This window comes from Amphiura filiformis, chromosome 17, assembly GCF_039555335.1.
Source record: "Amphiura filiformis chromosome 17, Afil_fr2py, whole genome shotgun sequence".
Lineage (NCBI taxonomy): Eukaryota > Metazoa > Echinodermata > Ophiuroidea > Amphilepidida > Amphiuridae > Amphiura > Amphiura filiformis.
Window position 1 is genome coordinate 61,463,472 of NC_092644.1, and position 20,491 is coordinate 61,483,962.

At 35.2% G+C, this 20,491-nt stretch overlaps 1 protein-coding gene across 21 annotated transcripts in view; it reads left to right on the forward strand.

The window, feature by feature from the left end:
* Nucleotides 1-20,491, forward strand: part of LOC140138118 (CUGBP Elav-like family member 2) — a 229,497-nt gene that overhangs the window by 61,292 nt on the left and 147,714 nt on the right. For 18 of the 21 annotated variants that reach the window (XM_072160020.1, XM_072160040.1, XM_072160019.1 and 15 more), the window contains exon 3: nt 14,432-14,598. The exons of 1 other annotated variant lie outside the window; for it this stretch is intronic. The gene's annotated coding sequence lies outside the window, so the exon portion shown is untranslated. Of the gene's footprint in view, nt 1-7,987; nt 8,131-14,188; nt 14,283-14,431; nt 14,599-20,491 lie in introns of those variants that run through there. 2 more of the 21 variants (XM_072160021.1, XM_072160022.1) reach the window with 2 other exon arrangements.

Below are 20,491 nucleotides of genomic sequence, written 5' to 3' on the forward strand. Positions count from 1 at the left end.
CTGAGTTGCAATGCTAATTGTATCGATGGTATTCAAAAATTTCTGGCATTATGTCTGCAGTCGGTATAATTTGTGGGTGATTTCTGATGGTTGAGTTTTTGAAATGAAGCTAGGCAACAAAGAAATAAAACCAAAACAGAACAGGAACAAAATTATTTAAAGAAATATTGTAATTTGGGAAATAAATATTTAACATTTTGAGAAAAAAAATGTAAAAGAAAGAAAGCAAAGAAAAAGGATATGTTCAGAACTTCAGATACAGGTGGATCAGTGTCTGTTGTCATTGTTATGAAATGCCTCAGTTTTGCAGGAATAATGTTGGTCAGAATAAGAATAATCTTTAATCTTTGTAAAAGTCCCCCTTGCATCCATAATGAGGGGGGGATGAGTGGAAAAACAATGCACAGAGGAGGTGCCTGCATCGATGGCCGCATGTACCTACTTATATAGTGCGCTACGCACAGGCACAATGCCTAGACGTCGATCCACAAGCCTCAGCACACTTTACAGGTTGTCGCTGACCACTACGGCCCCACATCTACTTGGTTTCTGTGAGTGTGTGGTTTCTTTCCCTAGAAATATGTACTGGCTACATGGTCTGTAATACAGACTTACGACATCAGAAATGTGAGTGCAATTTCAAAGTAACATTTTCAAATAGACTTATTGACATTTCAATTCCAAATAGCTTGTACTGACACCTCCCAAATCCAAAATGCAAGTGTTTGATACAATATTAAACTGGCCTTATAAAACTTTTTAAGCAAGTATTAAAATATTTGTGTTTGAATTTTGTCTTTATTTCTATACACATGCAATCGGCATCAAACATCAGTAAGAATAAGTCATGCTTTTCTGTTAGCTTATGATTCAATGGTGAAAGCAAACTCCAGTTGATGTGAAGTTTGCCCTGGATCAACAACATTCTGTTGCCCTGCTGCTGCCACCAAAGACATCACCAAAAATCTTTCACTAGATCTGGTTTTCCTGAATTGCTGAAATGTAAATACTGGCAAACGAGGACACACATGAGAAATTGTGTGTGTGTAACAGCAGATGCATAGGAATTGTGGATGTCCGCAGTTCTTGGACAGTTTTTCAGATCGAAATAGCATTAAAATGCATTATGAAGCATGACTGAAGTTGGTAGTGTGTGATCAGTATGCACTTGGATACTGAAGCCTTGAAGGATCCATAGTACAGGCATGAAAATTTCCAGTGTTTTTCAGCCCATTTTTGAATCAAATTCACAGAAAATGGTAAAAAAACATGGTTTTCAGTGTTTTTCCCAAGTTTTCATGCCTGCATAGTAAGGAACATAAAACTCAAACATGTTTGTCCACAGTGAGTTATTAATTGAAAATTCCAACTTAGGGTGTATCGCTTGTCATGTTTGGGGTTTTTCCGCAAGGTGACCCCTTGTTTCTGACACCCCTGACATACTAATATTCTGACTTAGATTTTTTGGCATTCAATATCACTTCAGTCCAAAAATTGCTGTTTACTAAAAGTTTGAGCACAAAATGGAACAATTAAGCTACTGAAGAGTGAAGCAAAAGGTGTTCTGGCTTGGTCAGGAAGATGAACGTTATAAAATACATGTGGTCATCGCCCGGGTCATCGGTGGCTAAAGCATTGCAGTACAAGACCAGACCATGGGACATATGGAAATGGTGTGCATAAAACATCCATTAAACTGGTGTGTCAGAAAAACTGTCACATAAAAGTGGGTCATCTTACAGAAAAAGACACACATTTGCTTGTGTGTGCATGGACAGGATCATGCATGTGTGTGCCTTCACCTGTTCATGTCCCCTGGTGTCTTTGTATGTCATATTGTCACTTAACTAGAGCCCGAAGTTCTCCATTTTACGGAAAACAGAGAAATTTCACGGAATTCGAAGTAGAAAACGGAAAATGGCATCCAACAAAATGCACAAACCGATCAAATATTTCACTGAAATTTGCTTCAAATTGATCATTTGCCTTTAGGGGTCATATATTTGGAGTTTCATGACTTTTTTTCTTTGGCTATGCCGGCGATGTCACATGTGAATGCCATTTTTGGATTAGTGAGAAACATACTGTTTACGTTTTTCTTCAGTGTTTTTAATATGATAAAATTGGATTTCCATAGAGTGGGTAAATTTAATGGTTATTTTTACAAAATGGAAAACAACACCGAATTTAACATTTACAAAACGGAGAACTTCGGACTCTACACTTAAGGGGATACTACACCCCTGCCCAATTTTGTGCCTATTTTTGCATTTTTCTCAAAAATTATAGCGCATTGGGGACAAGTAAGATATGTATACTTTAGGGCAAGGACTACAACTACTGCACTGGAAATTTTATTTCAGCACAGACAACAGTTGTGGAGTTACAGTCAAAAATGAGGGAAAACCAATATTTGATCAATAAATCAATAACTACTTGCTTTGAGTTGCTGAATTTTCAGTACAGTAGTTGTAGTCCTTGCCCCTATAATATGCATATCTTACTTGTCACCAATCGTGCTATAATTTTGACAAAATGCAAAATTGGCAAAAATTGGCCAGGGTGTAGTACCCCTTAACTTCCCCTTCCCCAAAAAAGAAGCAGCAGTAATATCAACAATGCTCTTTTCTCAATAAAACAATACATCAGAGCACATGAATCATCTTTGTTGTTTTTGTGCACACAAAGAATCGCATCAGGCTATGATCTATGCACTACAGATCACTGAACTTACTCCTTAGGGATGAGAATGTAAAAGTATGTCTATAGCTATAAGCACAGTTGCCACTTTTTACCACTAGGAGCAGCAGCGGAGGTTGAAATGTAGTAATCTTATTAACTTCTGATTTCCATGTGAAGCAAAATTACAAGTTGCCAGAAAGTGAGTGTTCTTAACTAGCTCTTGATCAGAGCCTTTGATAATGTTCCAAAAAGTTGACTGCCATTGATAGGAAGCTTTGACAATCCTATAGCGTACATGTAGGGCCTGCTTCCTGATACGCCTCTCTTCAGACTGGTGTCAGAGGGGATATGTCATATTTTGTCTAAGTTTTTTTTTCAATGGATGGAAAAATGTAGGTTGGCTTTGGAGCAAAGCTAGTTCTTGACTGCCGAATGTACCCCAAATATGTGCTAAAGATGCTTTGTGGCAACTCTGTATCATAAGAGCACATGCATACCTTCACCAAGAGGGAGATAGAGAGAAAGAGAAAGAAGACACAGAAGATCCATCTATCTATCTATCTATCTATCCCTGAGGGCACATAGAGAACAGATGGATAAACATTATGTGATGTCATCACAAAATATATGCAATTCAAGCTTAAACTAGAGAGGATTTTATGCCACAATTCCTGTACTGGAGCCTAACATATGAGATGCAAAAGTGTTAAATATACTGTAGATGTACATATTTATGTTAAAGTATGTGATATGGTAAATCAAAACCACTGAATCTTGATTACAGGAGTCTCTAGTAGTGCAAGTTGTGGTATTTAAACTTTAATTTGGAATTTTGATGTTATAGCCTGTGATCTATAAATCTCAAATTTCTGATAATTCATGTTTTAGGCTAGAAGGTTGAAGTACTTCTTGATTTTACCCTTGTAGACCTTAACAGTCATCAGATATATCAATATTCTGTTAAATGTAATTGGGTATGCATATTTTAACGCCCGACTTTTTGATAGCTACAGCGGAAATGCAAAGTATGAGTAATATAGTAAAATTGATTAAAGATCATGATTACATGTAATATACTTTGATAATAATCTAAATCTGGAGCATTAATTTGACACAAAAAGCCTGCGTAATGAATTTGCCATAATTAAATACTAGTAACTATAATGTGTTTAAGATTGCAAGTTCACATTCAAGGCTCCACTCTGTCCTAACTGAGTGGTCATCTTCACTCGACCTCACCATCTTTTCAAGTCCCCCTGGCACGCATAGTAAATTCAAGAAATACAAGACTTTATAACTATAGGGCACTTATTATCGATCACAGTTTAACAATGTGAGCAGTAACCGAGCTACAGGCTAGTGTTTTTCATGCATCATAAGGCGACCACCGAAATCTACTCAACTCAAACAGGACATTACTAATTAACATGCATAGTAAACTAAGAGAAAGAGTCCAAATGACTCACAATTCAATAACGAGCCTGCACCCATAGGGGCTTTCTTTCTTTCTAAAAGGTGCGAGAATAGTTGACTATCTTTATGTATGTGTGTCCACGTTTCGGCTGTTTTGAAAGCCAGCAAGCGATGCGATTGAATCTTACATTGTGATTTGCATTCATGCAATATAGAAGGGTTTATACGCGATGAAAGAAAAATAAGATGTTGTTGATATGGGTTATAGAAATAAGATAGGACCCTTGATAGTAATGGCTGTATTTATGAAAAAATAGTCTATTGATTTCAAATTGAAATACACAAAAGTTATAGGTGTGTCGGATTAATACATTGATACTAATGCTATCAACCACAGATACAGAGACTTAAAATATACTTAAAATTGAGTTTGTTTGATTGTGTATTTTGATTTACTTGGGCCTATATTTTAAATCTTTGTAGAATATTAACCCTCTGAGCACTACCTGCCGATCCAACATTGCCTCTGATTGGTCAATTGCATGATAACTTTACTTTAATCACCAATCAGAATGGAGCTTTGCAAATAATTCACCCCACTTTTTGTGTGTGTTGAAATTATTCTAACAAGGTTGCTGATTGGTCAGATTGATAATGAAAACTTCTTTTTGGCCAATCAGCAGGTAGTTTTCATGGGGTTAAGGGAAAGCAACCAAATGTAAGAATTTCTTGCCTGTAAATTAATGTGATCTCATGTATTGCTCTAAGGCACATTCACAGATTTTATGGGGTGTTCCACTGAAACTTTTAGAATGTTATTTTAACTTCAATATGGTACAATCGTAATTTAACGTGAAATATCATATGAAAGTTGCAACAACATGTTTATTTTGATTAAAAAGGAACATTTTATTAAAAATTATTTGGTCTGATAATTTTTCCATCTCCTACACATTACTAAAACCTGACGGGTATATTGTTCTGTTTATTTGTTTGTTTAACATGGTTGATCGGTGATATGGGTTATGTTATTTTAAGTGAATATTGTGTTGCTGGAAACTCTTACTGATGCTAGATAAAATAGCAGTCTAAATTATGTAAGCTGCATGTAGTTAGGGATGCACCAATCAGATTGGGCCGATCATTCAGATTGGTTCTGAATTGGGGTCGGAGAAATCCATTCAAATGCCAATCTAATGAAGCAATTAATTATTTTCATGCAAAATCAGTATTTAGGCTTCAAATTTTATGACACTCAATTAACTTACACATCATATTGTCCTGGAAAAGTTGATTACTTCAAGGTGTTGCTTGGAGGTGGTTTCCTCGGCTGGTTTTCCTTGTTTTAGCTATTTGCTATCATCCATTGATGATTGAAGATAGTAGAGGGCGCTCTAATTCATATCAAGGAATGCAGAACGTGTTATTACTGATCAGGATCGGTATTCAATCTGCAAATTTAGAAAACAAACAGATCAGTGATGGGCTGATTCAGATATTAAGGGTGGATTGGTGCATGTACATGTAGTGCATCCCCAATCAAAGATTTAATTAAGATAGTAATCCCTGCAGGAAGAATAAAGGAAATTAATGACAATATGATCCATGTGACATGCCGAACATGATATTTCCTCAAACTTAGCTCACAAAATTCCAAGTCGCCATAAAACAAACTTTGTGGATACAATTTAAAACTCAAAATCTGTGAAAGTGTCTTATCTTTTGGTAGTTTTGCTACTTAAAAGAAGAATTTCAGTGCGCTTTATATCTCCACTTTTAATTTCCATAATATCAACATTAAGTTTTTAAGAACTGAAGCTCTTGTGTACAAAATGGTTCCTCACCAGTAGGTGCAAAATGTGTGTTTTATATGGATCAAGTAGCACATAGGGATGCACAACATGTATGAACTCAAGTTCATGTCATTCTATTACAATGCCCTGAGATGATTATGATGTTGGTGTTTATACAGTGTTCAGTTGCTTTAGTGAGCTGCATCCCAGGAGGGTTGAAGATGATATGTGAGCAAAGGGTAAACTAACATACAGGCATATTTCGCTGATACTTCCACACTTAGTGAGATATTTGCTTGTCTATAGATGAGAAGGTGAGGTATGAAGAGTTTAAAATTATAAGAGTTTTGATAGGCGTTACAATCGAGTACTTGGCAGGGTCAGAATTTCGGCGAGAATCTGAGAATCAGTTCTCCCAAAGATTCTCGTAAACAAATTTGTGTGAATCCTAGATGATTCTTGCAAACTTTTGTAGTTTACACAGAAGTTGATTTGCAAGAATCAAATGATTCCCGCAAATTTATTCTGCAAGAATCAAAATTGATTCTCGCACTGCAAAATGAAATTCTGACCCTGCTTGGCATCTTGCAGTGGTGAAAAAATATTTTGTCCCAAATGGTGCACCAACATGAATGGATGCAGTTGAATTTCTGCTAATACTATATATTTGAGTGAATTCAGTTCACTAAAAGGACCTTTTGTGACCTGCAAATTGACCAATTCATTGAGATGGGAAATCCTGTCAATTTTCTGTAATTATGTGCACAATATGGCTAAACAGGACTGGAACAGGGAAGAGTTAGAGAATGGTGAGTTGTATGGAGGGAGTATTATACTCAAGCGAGTCTTACATACATGTAGAAAGACCTCCAAAAATAGTGAGCAGAAATTGGCAGGCTTCGACATAAGCCAAACTGTTTGCTGCGCCTCCAGGTTTAGTAAGACTTTTGGAATGATGTGTACCAAAACGCTGAGGACCCCAAACTTCAAAAGGCCCTCGCATATTTTTAAGGGCATTTGACTTGAGGGCCTGCTTTATTTCAAGAGTCTGCCCATTGGTGATAACTAAATTATACACAACTGGAAATAATGAAATTTTCATATCTGGAATCATGATTTGATATGTAGTGTTCATAATTAGGAATGGGTGTACTTTTAAGCGGGTGTCAGCTGTTGTTTTGTATTTCTATTTTTTTTTATAGCACAAAATACACAAATTTCAAGGACAAAGATACACTTGTCATGGAAAAAATGAATGTTTTGGTGTTCAGGAAAACATCAAACAAATCTGAAATATTGGAATACCATACTTGAAAAGTGGTCATTTTTGTGTGTTTCATTTTTTTCATACTTTTGCCGATTCGGACTTTGCCTGTTTTTAAATTCACGATGTTGAGTTTTCTAACATCGATTTACTGGTACACATATTAAAATATCATATTTGTGTATTTCAATTTTCACAGTAGCTGTGTTGAAATGTGAAAATTAATGTTCTGCCAAATTTCCACTTCTTCAGTACTTTTTCAGTAAGTGCAGAGTTATTTTCCTCTTCAGTGATTTTCAAGTTCCCTTGAGCATTTGCAGAGTGCCATGCCACTTGGGTTTAAACGAACCAACGTTTTCAGTTTGTTTGAATGACATGGTAAAAAGCAACCTTGAACATTGTTCCGATTTTGTCAGTCAAAATATTTAAAATGAACTGAACAATGTTTACTTTGATATGTAAAGATTGGAGACCAAACAAAGATCCCTCTGCTCATTTCTGCTGATAAGAACTTTGTCACATAATTCCATTAATGTAATATACAATTTTTGCAATAATCGTACTATAATGTACCATAAAAATGCGTTCAATGGGCAATAAAATTGGCAGTGCTTCATGATCAAGCACAAGTGCCCTTACCTGAGGGGCAAACTCAGCCAAGCTGAACTAAAAGTTTGTATTGAGCTTATTGTGTGAGTTTGTCTTGGTTCTATATCAACTGCCTCAAATGGTTCTTTGTATAGTCTATTTACCTGTTGTCAATAATTCACTATAGATTATGCAAATGGAGGATCAAAATGTGTGCAGACCTGAGTGGACTAGTAACAGAAATAGCTAATGCACGTGGTCACCTGCTTCAGTACAAAGGCAGGCATCTTGAGATTGATACTGTGGATTGTTAACCTAGGCTCTTGTTTGCAAGTTCTATGTGAATGTTCATGCTGTTAATGTGCATTGTTTTGTGTAGAATTGTTTCATGTAAGTATTGTAGAGTTATTGTACTTTTCTTTATCACCTGAAACTGATACATTGTTTTATGGTGAGTTTATTTGCTTCTGTGTAGATTTTGTTATGAACAGGCAAGCACCTTGTATGTTTTGATGTGTAGTGTATGTGTGTGCTTTGTCATTGTATTAAGCACTAGCTCTGTGGAGGTGTGCATTAATGTTGTCCATGTGGTTATATTGGGTGACTTACATTGATATGTGACTGATATGTGAGTTACGGAGTTTCAAGTTTTAGTCATGAGGATCACATTCGTAACAAAAACACAAGTGCATTAATTAGTTAATTGCAATAAATAGTTAATTGGCCTTTTGAAGATCAAACTTCTATGTAGCTCATTGTATATATAGGTCTATTGTCATTTGAATGTGGTGTTTTGTCACAATATTATAGGCCTAATAATATTAATACCCAATAATCATACATGATGTTAGAAACCAAAGATTGCCCACTAAATGCTGGCAAGCACTATGCATATCAAAATTGTATGTGGCCTGAGATTTGAATAATTTGCATGTTACTGAAAAAAAAAATTGGAAATGTTTTAAATGTGTTTTGACATTGTCAAATTCAAGGGACAAATTACTCATTTGCTTATTCATGTCACAGATTGTACACAGTTACATTCTGTTTGTGGAATTATTACAGCAGCACTTGGCCAAGCAGATGTGCAATTCCCATACATACAATTGTGATATTGATGGAAACATGTCGCGCAATGTTTGACGCCATTCATTCAAGTACCTGTTACACTCAAGGACAAGAGTACTTACTGTGCATAGATAATGTTTTTTCTGTTCTTGGTTTCTTCCCTCCCCCCTACTTTCCCTCCAATAAAAGTAGCTTTGTCCAAAATATTTTTATACATGAACAATTTTGGGAGTTTTGTAACATGCAATAATTTGAGAATTTTGTATGCCTGGAAAATGTTGTTTAATATGTGGCCAACTTAGGTAATCATAGAATTAAAAAATTTGCTAATATTTTATGCTGCTAAAAATGAGTTTTCATTCCCAATCATATCAAAGTTTAACATCACAAATGTACTTAAGGGATCGGATAACAATGTTTGCACAGTATTTTTTTGTAGGAAATGAGAGCACATTAGACACATTAAATTGCATTCTGAATATGCGAAATGGCCTTCTGATATCAAATAATTTTGATGTTTTGAAATTTGTGATATGATACAAACTTTATGGCAAATTATTAAAAAATTGATATTTTTGACATTTAACAGTCCTCAAAGTAAACTCTATAAATCTAGTGATATGTACTAACAGTGTATGTAGCTGGGAGGAAAAGCTTTACTTTTTTGTCCCCAAAAGACCTAAAATTTTGTATGTCTTTTGGGGGAAAAATGTATACGGATGGTCAAAATTTTCATATGATAGACTGCTTTTCCTCCAGCTACTTACCCTTAACGTACTGTACAATACATATCATTCGATTCATGAAGCGTACTTTGAGGGCTGTTAAATATCAAAAATACAAAAAATATCAGTTTTTAATAATTTGCCATAAAATTTGTATTATATCATGAATTTCAAAAAATTATTTGATATCAGAAAGACGCTCCTCATTCAGAATGCAATAGTCTGCTGTGCTCTTAGGTCCCACAAAAAATACTGTGAAAACATTGCTATCCGATTTGTTAAGTACATATTTATATCTGTGTGTTCTTTATTTGAACATTAATGTTAATATTTCATTTCATTTCATGAAAAATCAAACAATATGTGTACATCCATATCAAAACGATGCACTTGTCGGCTGCTACATGTGTCTCATTTCACATAATGACTAGGAATAAAATCCAGACTCATCTCAAGTGGAGCTCACTTCAAATCATCCCCAAGTCACATGGTTTAGGAATACAGAGAATAGTCTTTAACCATGTGACTTGGTGATTATTGGAAGTGACCTCCAATTGAGATTAGCCTGGTATTTATTCCTTTTTTTTGTGAAATGAGACACATGTATCAGCCGACAAGTGCATCGTTTTGATATGGATGTACACATATTGCTTATTTAGGTGTAGGTTCCTCTTTGTGGTTACAAGCGAAGTCAAGTACTGCGTAAGTGGTAATATTCATGAGGGTTTTATAAATTGTCAATGTGTCTGATTTTGTCATTAGAGGTTGCGTTTTGAATTCAACAAAGGAATATGACATTTTCTTGTTTAATAACAATGTTCAGACTAGTAGTAAAATTTGAGAAAAAAGCACCGGCAACGCAGAAAAGTAGAATGGCTGTAAATGGGTAAATGGTGTTCTTTATTGGGTAAATGTCTTATAGTTTTCATGAAATTGAAGCTTCTGAGAAGCATTAAGAAGAAAACCTTAACTAGAACTTTAAAAAATTGGAACAAAGACTAGAGCAATAAAATGCTTATAAAACAAAAACAAAATGGTTGCGCGTCTACATGTATGCACTGAGGTAAAACATAATAGATGTGATATGCTAGCAAAAGACAAGCATAAAATGAAATTGTAAAGGTTATATGTAAAGTGTATCTATTATTGTATTTCAACACATGTTGATTTAAAAATAAAGTTACCGCATGTTAAAGGGTAGAATTGAGACTATTAAAGGGAAAAAAATCAACATTGTCAGAAAATTTTGTTTTTCAATATCGCTTTTTGCCAGGTGTACGGCTTATGTTTCACAGCTTATTTCCCACCGTAAGTGTTATCCTATGCTAATATATTAAAAGACATTATTTTACCATGTGGAATTGTGGTATATACATGAAACATGAAAAGTAAAATGCCAAGTCGTGTTTGTTATGGCTTGCTAGGCTGCTGCCTGCCTGCCTGTGTGTACGCTGAGTCAATATTAGTGTTTTCCTCTCTATAGCGGGCCTAACGATGATGGGCTTCATTACAAATTGCCAACAAACCATGACCCATAGTTCCCCCCAATTAATAAAATTCCCATTTCAAAGTTGACTCTCTATAGTAAGATTATATACAGGCAGTGAACACTTCATTGGCATTTGATCTGCGCCTGTGTTTGTGATATGTCTAGGCTGTACATGTAAGGTCTGTATGTGTATTGTTTTTCATTGATTTTCGTTATCTGTTTGGATTTGTGTGGTATTGAACATATTTGTTATGTTGTAAATATAGAATATTGTGTAGTTTAGGTGTGATTAAACATAGATAGCATGTATAAAATAATACTGTTTTGTTGCACTATGAAATTGTGCTATGTGCACAAACTGTGTGGGGTTAATAATGTTGTGAGGTGTGTGTACTACAAATAATTATGTAGGGTGTTTGTTCATGTTTTGTGTGTGTATTTGTGATGGTGTACCAGGGCATTTGTAATTACCTGCAAACATGGACTTAGGATACACACATTACAAACGACAAACGTGGACACTAGGGCTATTGTTGACAAAGCAATTTTCCTGATTGTCGACAGCATAGAACAATTGTCGACAAAAATAGTCATTAAAATATTAGAGATAAGCTTAAGAATATCTTAACAATTGCCATTTTGCCATAAAATAACTGCATTAGTCGTCTATTTTATTCGTAAATGGTGCAGATTATCTTTTATTTGTAAATGGTGCAGATTATCTTTTATTTGTAAATGGTACAGATTATCTTTCCATTACAATCCCAATATTCTGATGATGCGTATATTTGGTATATATATTTCAGTGTAAATAAACGATGCACAAATAACACAATGTGGTCTCTGAACTTAATATTTTGACTTTACTAATGTATTGCTTTGTCGACATCGGATCTTGAGATTTGCTGATTGTCGACAATCTAAGTTCTACTCGACAACAGCGCTAGTGGACACGCCTGCAAATATGGACGTCCATGGTTGCTTTCTATGACCAGGACAACGCAAATAATGTAAAATGCATTTAAAGGTGGTCCAAGTTGAGAGGGTTTGGGACGGGTCACGGTTGGATAGGAAGTTGTTGGGTGTGTGTGAGAGAGGTCCACGGTTTGTCAATTGAAATTGTGTGTGTGTGTGTGTGTTTGTTGAATAGGATTAAATCATATGCAGAATGAGGTCCTCATTTGCATGTATTTACAAACAGGAGTGTGTTTACGAGCTTAGATGTGGGGAAAAGTTGTGTTATTTAGAGGAAGTTAACTATTGCTAATTAAAAAAAATCAACATTATTTGATATCAGAAGGACATTCCTTGTATTCAGAATGCAATTTGATGTGTCTCAGGTCCCACAAAAAATACTTGTCGCTATCCAAGCCCTTACTTAAGCTTAATCACGGCCCATTTTTGCTTTCTTTAACTTTCTCGACAGTTTTATAGAAAGAAAATTACTCATTACGTATCTTTGCAACCATAAAAAGTAATATATAACGGGTTTATTTTAATCTTGGTAAAATATCACAAATTTAATATCAATACATAAGATACCCATGGTTGAAATTTTAATATAATATTATTGATATCAGTTTAATTAAGCTAGCATTGATAGGTTTCCCCATGGGACAATGGTTGAGTCCATTTGCTTGTGAAGCTGTTTCATTGATCTTCAAATTTTATTACAAGCAGAGGAGTCTCAGGCAGTGTTGCCATATCAGGTGTAATCTTGTAGATTGAGGCATCTGAAATATTTTACGGTGATTTGAGGTACTGAATGTGGCTTGATTTTATTATTATTATAATATTTTATATTGTTTGTGAACTATGCAATTTATAATGAGATTTTGAGCAATATTTTGTTTAAAAATTTGTTCTAGGTTGTTGAATCAATAGCAAAGTTTATGAAAGATTTAACCAGCTGGAATTAATTATTGTTATTGTAAGTCTTCTGGCAGACAGACTGAAATATTTCTTGTTTTTTAGTGTCTAGTCTTCTTGAGTCAATACCATAGATAGTATTATTGGTTAATTGGACCTCTTGGGGTTTGGGTAATCATTATGCTATAGGTTGATATACAAAATGAAGGAAAATAAAATAATATAAAAATAACATTTTAATGAGCACATTGTTTACACATCTAGTAGTTTGATCTTATGGTGTGTTCTTTTTATTTAGGGGCATCGGATTTGGGTTTAATAATTTTATTTTTAGCAATTCTTTAAAAGCCTTTGCAAAGGCAACCAGAACTAAGTCACACTGATATACATAATGGTTATGATCATAGGAATTATTGCCAAAAAAAGTTTCGATCGAACTTTTTTTCTACAAAATGTGAACACTTCTTTGTATCATGTGCAAGGTCTTCGCTAGGATTTGACAATTGCCCTTCATTTTCATCAAAACTCCTTGTCCAAAATTTGAGCTTGAAAACATAACCAAACCAGGGAGGGTTCAGTCAGTTCAAAAAGCTATTGCTATAACCTTGATTTATAAGTCTGTTCTTGTTTTGTGTTCTCAGAACATATTCAAGCATTATTATAGAAGTTAGCATCTGTCAGAGGCTAATCTTGCCTGTCAGAGGAGCAAACTACCCATCCGAAATGACGGGTGGAAGAATGACTGGCTTACACTTTGATCCTGCTTCAGAATGATAGGAGCAAACATGGTTTCAACTTTCCACATAATGTAAAGTAGCCATGTCAAAGTGTGATTTTCAGTGTGCTCTAAGTTTAAAATGACATGTATGATTTATATTTATAACTTCATTTTGTTTAGGAAGACATTTTTAAGCTGTTGATAAATTAGTCATTTCAAGGGGATTTTATATATAGTTACATTTGGAAGTGGTAGTCTAATCAATGTGTTCTGTTAACTGATGGTTACTAATCGGTTTGATGGGGTCATGTAATTAGTGGCATCTATTCTCCCTCAAAACAAATATTGTGTTATGTATTTGCTTTTTGACAAATTATCATTCGGAAGAATTTAATTGCAATTTTCCAAACATTTAAAACCATTCACTACGCCTATCCAGCCATTTGCTTTTCACCCATCACTTAATCAGAATTATGATTTCTCAGATGAGCTGCGTAATTAAGTCATGAGAGAGGACTGGCAACCCAGGATGCATTCACTCAGTCAGCATGCCGCCTTGGCTGGTTGTCTACATGCTTGCATACATGCAGTGAATGGACACACCGCACTCACACCTCACACACTCGCTAGCTCTGTTAGTCAATAACGAGCAGGTTCTTAGCAGTCCGCAGCCGTATGTACAACCCTACCAGCAGTCTGTGTATTAACCATTCCATTTTGTAACATTGTCTCAACAAAAAGCTTCGATGTAAAGCTCATTTTGGTTTATAACTGAATAACGAGTGTCCGTTTTCTGCCTTGTCTCCCGTTTTCTGCCTGCAGGGGGCTTGAACACTAGTGCCGTTCCTCAACACATAGTCTCCATTTGGAATTTACTTGGGACATTATACATCACTACCCCATTACACACGGTTGGTCTGCATACCATAGAGGCTAGCTAGATAGGGAGCAACGTCAGTTGGACCAGCCATCCAAGCGGAATAGATACAGTAAGTTTATTGCATGTCTTGAGTGTGTGCTTCATTATCAAGCCGACATTCAGATCTTTACCGAGATAGTACACTCAATTTAATTAGCGCTATGCCCATAATGCAGCTATGATTTTGCCTGCTCCTTAAGTGATTGCTCGGCTCTATCTTACATATTTTTTCAAAGCGACAAGGAGGTGCATCATCATCATCTGGCAGACAGCCACCAAAGTACCATTTGTTCTATTCCATCAGTAGAGCTGATGTTTTAGAAAAATAACCCCCAAATGGTTTGTCATATTGCCCAACGGGTAAGCTGCGTTTTACTTGTCATATGTAGAATAACAGAAGCAAGCAATTGCATCTGATAGGGTAGGATGTGGTATGTATGGCGAGAGCATCAATATTACTTTGATCTCCATTACTTGTTTCTTTGCCACACTGAAATTACACAAGTGCAATTTTTACAATCTCAAAGTGCTATCTTTATTACTTGAGTAGGTAGGAATGATGAAATCCATGTTTTTGGAATCTCATTAAATAATACGAATGAAAAAAAAAAAAATATATGAAGCCTTATTGGCAGGATGTGCAAAATAGAAAAAAGAATATTTTATATGATTAAGATTTAATATTAAGAATTTTATTAAATTTAGGAAATGAAAGGATGGCAATGGGAAATTATCAGCGTTCGAAATTTTGGTTGTCCGGTTGCCCGGGACAACTAAAAAAGTCGCAGGACAACCAAAAATACTGATTCGGTTGTCCGCCGGACAACCATAAATCGAGCCAAAAGTTACATTTGTAGGCCTACAGACAACCAAAAACTTAGACGGACAACCAGAAATTGTAATCTGGTTGTCCGTGGGACAACCATTTATTTTTCCTAAATTCGAACACTGGAAATTATTCGCAAGACCATGTGTGATAAATTATTGTCGTAGCTCGTAACATGGGACTTAACCGTTCATAAAGACCCAATTTGGTCAATCAATACTGCACATGTTGTATTAAAGAAGAGAGACAGTAGCAAGGTCTATTAGTATACTGCATTTAACAGCACAGCCTACTGGTTATGTAACATTCAGTAACAACTTGCGCTAAATCAATACCTAACTGTTAGTTTTAATTGATTACAGTTGTTTACTGTGAGGGTCCAGGCTTGACTCAAGTTGTATGTTCTATGAGGCTCCTTTTGATTTTATAGATTTCCATGTGCACATCACTAATGTAACAGAAAGCAATTGTGTCCATGTGTAGTAGAATGCTCACATCCATGTAAAATTTTACTCATTTGAAAAATAATTTAAAATTCAGGGGGGGGGGAGGGCACTCATATGCCGAGGTGGAAATCATGTTCGTGCAAAGAAACATTAAAAGGTTACTTTATTTAGGGGTGTCACAAATTAGAAAAAGGTATGCTTGATAGTATCTCGCATAAAAATAGCAAACGTTATTTTGGGTAGTAACAAGCGACCAAAAGACTATCCTCGAATTGACGCCCTCGGGACGTTGCATTTTCCAAAAGGGGGCGTTTATTAGAGGTCTGAAATGACTTATAATTGAAGACCGAATTAAAAAGACTAGTTTGTGTCTGACGTCAGGGTAACGGCAGGGTGTGATTGGTTGGTTGCTGACCTGCGCAGTACAGAATTTTTGGTCTGGTTGACAGGACGTCATACGCAAACTAGTCTTTTTAATTCGGTCTTCAATTATAGGAAGGAATGATGACTTCTGGTTCACTTCGAGTCATATTTTCACCAACTAAAAAACTGGAAATTTATACACTCTTTTTCGTAAAGGTCATATGGAGGTCAAATCTACATGCATCCTTTATCAGAAGGCCCTCTAGGTATATTGGAACATATGAGGTATTTTCATATCGCCTGTGGAGCTGGAAATGATTTTTTGAAACCAATAAAGCCTATTGCTAGTTTTTCTTATATGCCAGATGTATGACTGTCTAGCAAAAAAAAGTAATAGAAGTTGGTGCATTTTATAGAATTAATAATTGTAATGAATATATGTTTAATAGTGAAATACAGGTGGAAAATATTACATTTCCATGCAAACTGTCATAATGAAACAGTTACTTCCGCACTTTACTTTGAAGTAAAAGAGGAATTGTCTTCAAGTAAGCTTCAAATTTGAAATACACATGGGACCAAAAGAATTGGAGGATTGTTTTGTTCAAGTGTAATTTCTGCTGCTTTTCTGCTGCTATCAGGAGCAAGAAATAAAAAATAAGGAAAAAAACATTGATTTGAAGTGAAATCAGAATGCACAATGAATGGGAAGTTATATGCAAGGCTTTTAACATACATAAATTTTAGTCAATGCAACATATAAATCCACCGAGACATCATGTCTGATGTATCAGATAATGTTACTTCAATTTACTAATACAAAATTTCTTTCCATTGATAAATTTAATGTTTAATCCAAAATCAGACATTTATGTTGCAAGCTGTTTGCAATGTCTAAGATTAGAATGAAGTAATGGTTTGGTTGGCGGAGCAAGCCATTGCCATAATAGATTATGTATTTGCTAGAGTAGATGATAATGTACTCCAGAGAGAAGTTTATTATCAGATGATGGGGAATGTAGATAAGTCCGACCACAGTACAGACTTTGTATATTATCTTATAGCCAGCCGTCCACTGTCTTGACAGGGATGAAGAAGATGCATAGGGTTAGTCCTTATATGGCAATGATGGTGGTGAATCACTAGAAAAGGTCAAATATCAAGTAGGATTTTTGCAGGGAAATCGTCCAGTACTGCTGCAGACTAGTTTAAGTTAATATTGAGGTATGATTAGTGTTGGCAGGTAAAATTGCAATGTGTGAACTATCACATGAACAAGGAGATGGAATGAGCTATTCTAGTTGAAATCCATACACCCCCTATGGAAGATATGACCTTAATATTCCACACAGTGGGCATGAATTTCCAATGGGGTTCCTGAATGGGTGACTGCATTTGAAATCTAAACACCCCTATTTGGGATATATTGAGATCATGTCTTCCTTATGGGGTGTATGGATTTCAGGTAGAATGACCATCTACCTTGCAAGGCCTCCCGCCATCTATCTGAGAGAGAATGAACATAGTCTGCTAGGAGAAGGATACTGTATACGTTTTGGATACTGTTTAAGTCAATTCAATGTTATTTAGCCACGAAACATTGACGTAAGTGGGTCACCGTTTGATATTGGACACAATGATGTTAAGCTAGATCGGGATTTTAGACAAGTTTTCCCATGACATAAAAGGTTAAAAGATATCAATGTCCAGTTGATTTGAGGTGTTGGGTGTTCAATCATATACTTTGTGACAACATAGGTAGTCCAATATGTAACATGACCAATGTGTATGTGTAATTTGCAACATGATTACAAGTGCATATATCATTGATAGCCAATTCAGTAGTGAAGATACCTCCTGGATATATATGCCTTCAATTTCCTGTCAGTTTCCATTGAATTGTGGCCATTTTGAAACTAGAAACAAATGTAAAAATTTTTACAACTTTTGGTTTTTGAAATATTTGTAGAATGAAAGACATTACAGTCAGGTGCTAGTTGAAATATTTGTTTCTTTTAAAAGGGCATTTTGTGATCTACAGCATCATCCCCCCACAATAATTCTAAAAAAAAGTTGTGATTTTTATATCACTGAAAACCTCTGGCTGCATAATATTTTATGTACAAAAAATTTCTTGCAGATTAATTCATTTAGCAAAGATATCGTGAAATTTGAATTTCGTTCTGGTATACCAGAATGAAATTACAACACATTGTCTATGGAGCAGTGTAATACACATAATCATGCATAACTCGCAAATGTCAAAACGAAATCAACTGAAATTTTGGGAATAAGCTGTTTTCGTGGATATCTAATAAAAAATGTCATAAAAAGAGGATGCTAGGATCACAAAATACTCCTTTCAGGCACTGCAGCCGGATTGGTTCGATAAGGATTGACTAAGTATCAATGGTCTATTCAGATCAACGGAATTTGGCTCCATTACATTAGCTTCTCCGTAGTTTGAAACAAGAAGCAAAATACATTTTATGCTGCCAAAAGATACCATCAATACAAGCCCTAAGCTAGGGGAAAACTAGTGAAGAGCATTGACATTGCAATTGAATTGATGAAACATTCAAACATTGCATGGATTCATGAATTATAGATCCACAGTCTGTATATCAATAAACAATATAGATTCCATTATTTGCGTTCATGTTGAATAATTCTAGCCGTGGTGCATATTAATACATACGTTACATGTAATGGCTAGAGAGATCACTGTGTACCGTGTAGGTACCTTATAACATGTAATATTCATTCATCGCTCAATTCCTGCTTTAAACAGTTGTGGTTATAGTAATATGTTTCTATAATGATATGATACTGATAGATATATAAGGGGACAAACCAAAAGATCAATGAAGTATTATAAAACATAACTAGTTTTGTTAATAGCTGACCTCCCCCCTGAAACCGGAAGTGAGTCAAAATTATGTCTATGTTTTAGAGAGCATTAAGGAGAAACATATTTGACATTTTAACCCTCTCCCTCTTCCCTGATGAAACTAGTTTTGCTCATAGGACATCAATCTTCTTGGTTGTTCCCTAACATAGCATCTGCCAGTAATGACCTATTATAGAATTTATTTTATGTTTTCTGGAAATTAGTACAAAATGTTTCCCTCCCTGTTGTTTCTTATTTCTTTTATTCTTTTGTCCTAGGAACATAAGGCCATGGCAAAGCATACAATCCAGGTGCTACCTGCACTTAGGTTATGAATAGTTTTGCATTTATAGCATTTACAATACATCCTGTGACATTTTCAGCAAAAATTAAATGAAAGAAAAACCCTAGAAATATGAAATAAGATGTGTGATGCTGTTTTATATTTTAAAATTTCTGTTTCATGTAGATTTGTCTTCCATCCATACTGTCGCATTTTCCATATGCTACTACTAGTGACCAGTTTCAGTACATTGTCCGTTACATGGTAAATACATGTATAAGTGTTTCTAGTATGACCATTGAATTGATAATTGAAGGCATTTCTGTGCTAAGTATGCACAGATGATAAGGTAGAAATGTTACATAAGAGAACGATATACCAGTAAATCCTTTGAATCTTATGAGCAAATTTGAGTTCGAATCAGTATGCTGTGCACCGGTATTGATACATCACATATTTGCTAATTAGTGCAGTAAAATATAAAACAGACACATCATCATAAAATTACAACATGTAAAATTAAGCAGCAATTAACACCAAATGACGTCATTTCAATTTGATGCACAATATTACATACAGTAGACAGCCACCAGATGTTTCACACTTGACAATTGCATAGCATCGTGTTTATTGCTGATGACCCCTAAAATCCTAGCATGCACACCGTGTAAACGACCCTGCCGTTATTTGGCTAACAAAAGAAAGAAATCAATATAACAATACATGTATGCAATAAGCAAATGGAGTAGCAGACTTCCACATCAAGTCCCAATCAATTAACACATGCGCTGGTTCCGGCTCATAATTACAATTTTTTTTTTCTGTTGCATTGGTGGTCATATCGTACAAGTACGAAATAATAATTATGGATTTTGATTAATAATATCAGAGGAGTGAATTTGAAGGCGTAATTAAAAGTAGCAAATTATTTGAAAAGATGACCTTGAAAATAGTGTTAAGTAGGGATTATTTTTGAGTAATTTAGTAGCGGAGTTATGATGCTATCAGTGATGCGTGACCAATCAAGCATTGGTGCGAGTTCAAGGTGTGTAAACTTTGTTTAACCTGCTTAGGAACCCTGTGCTGGATATGGTAATGAGGTAATTAACATGGAATTGATGATATCGGATCCATCTATGTAGTGCAATGTATTCA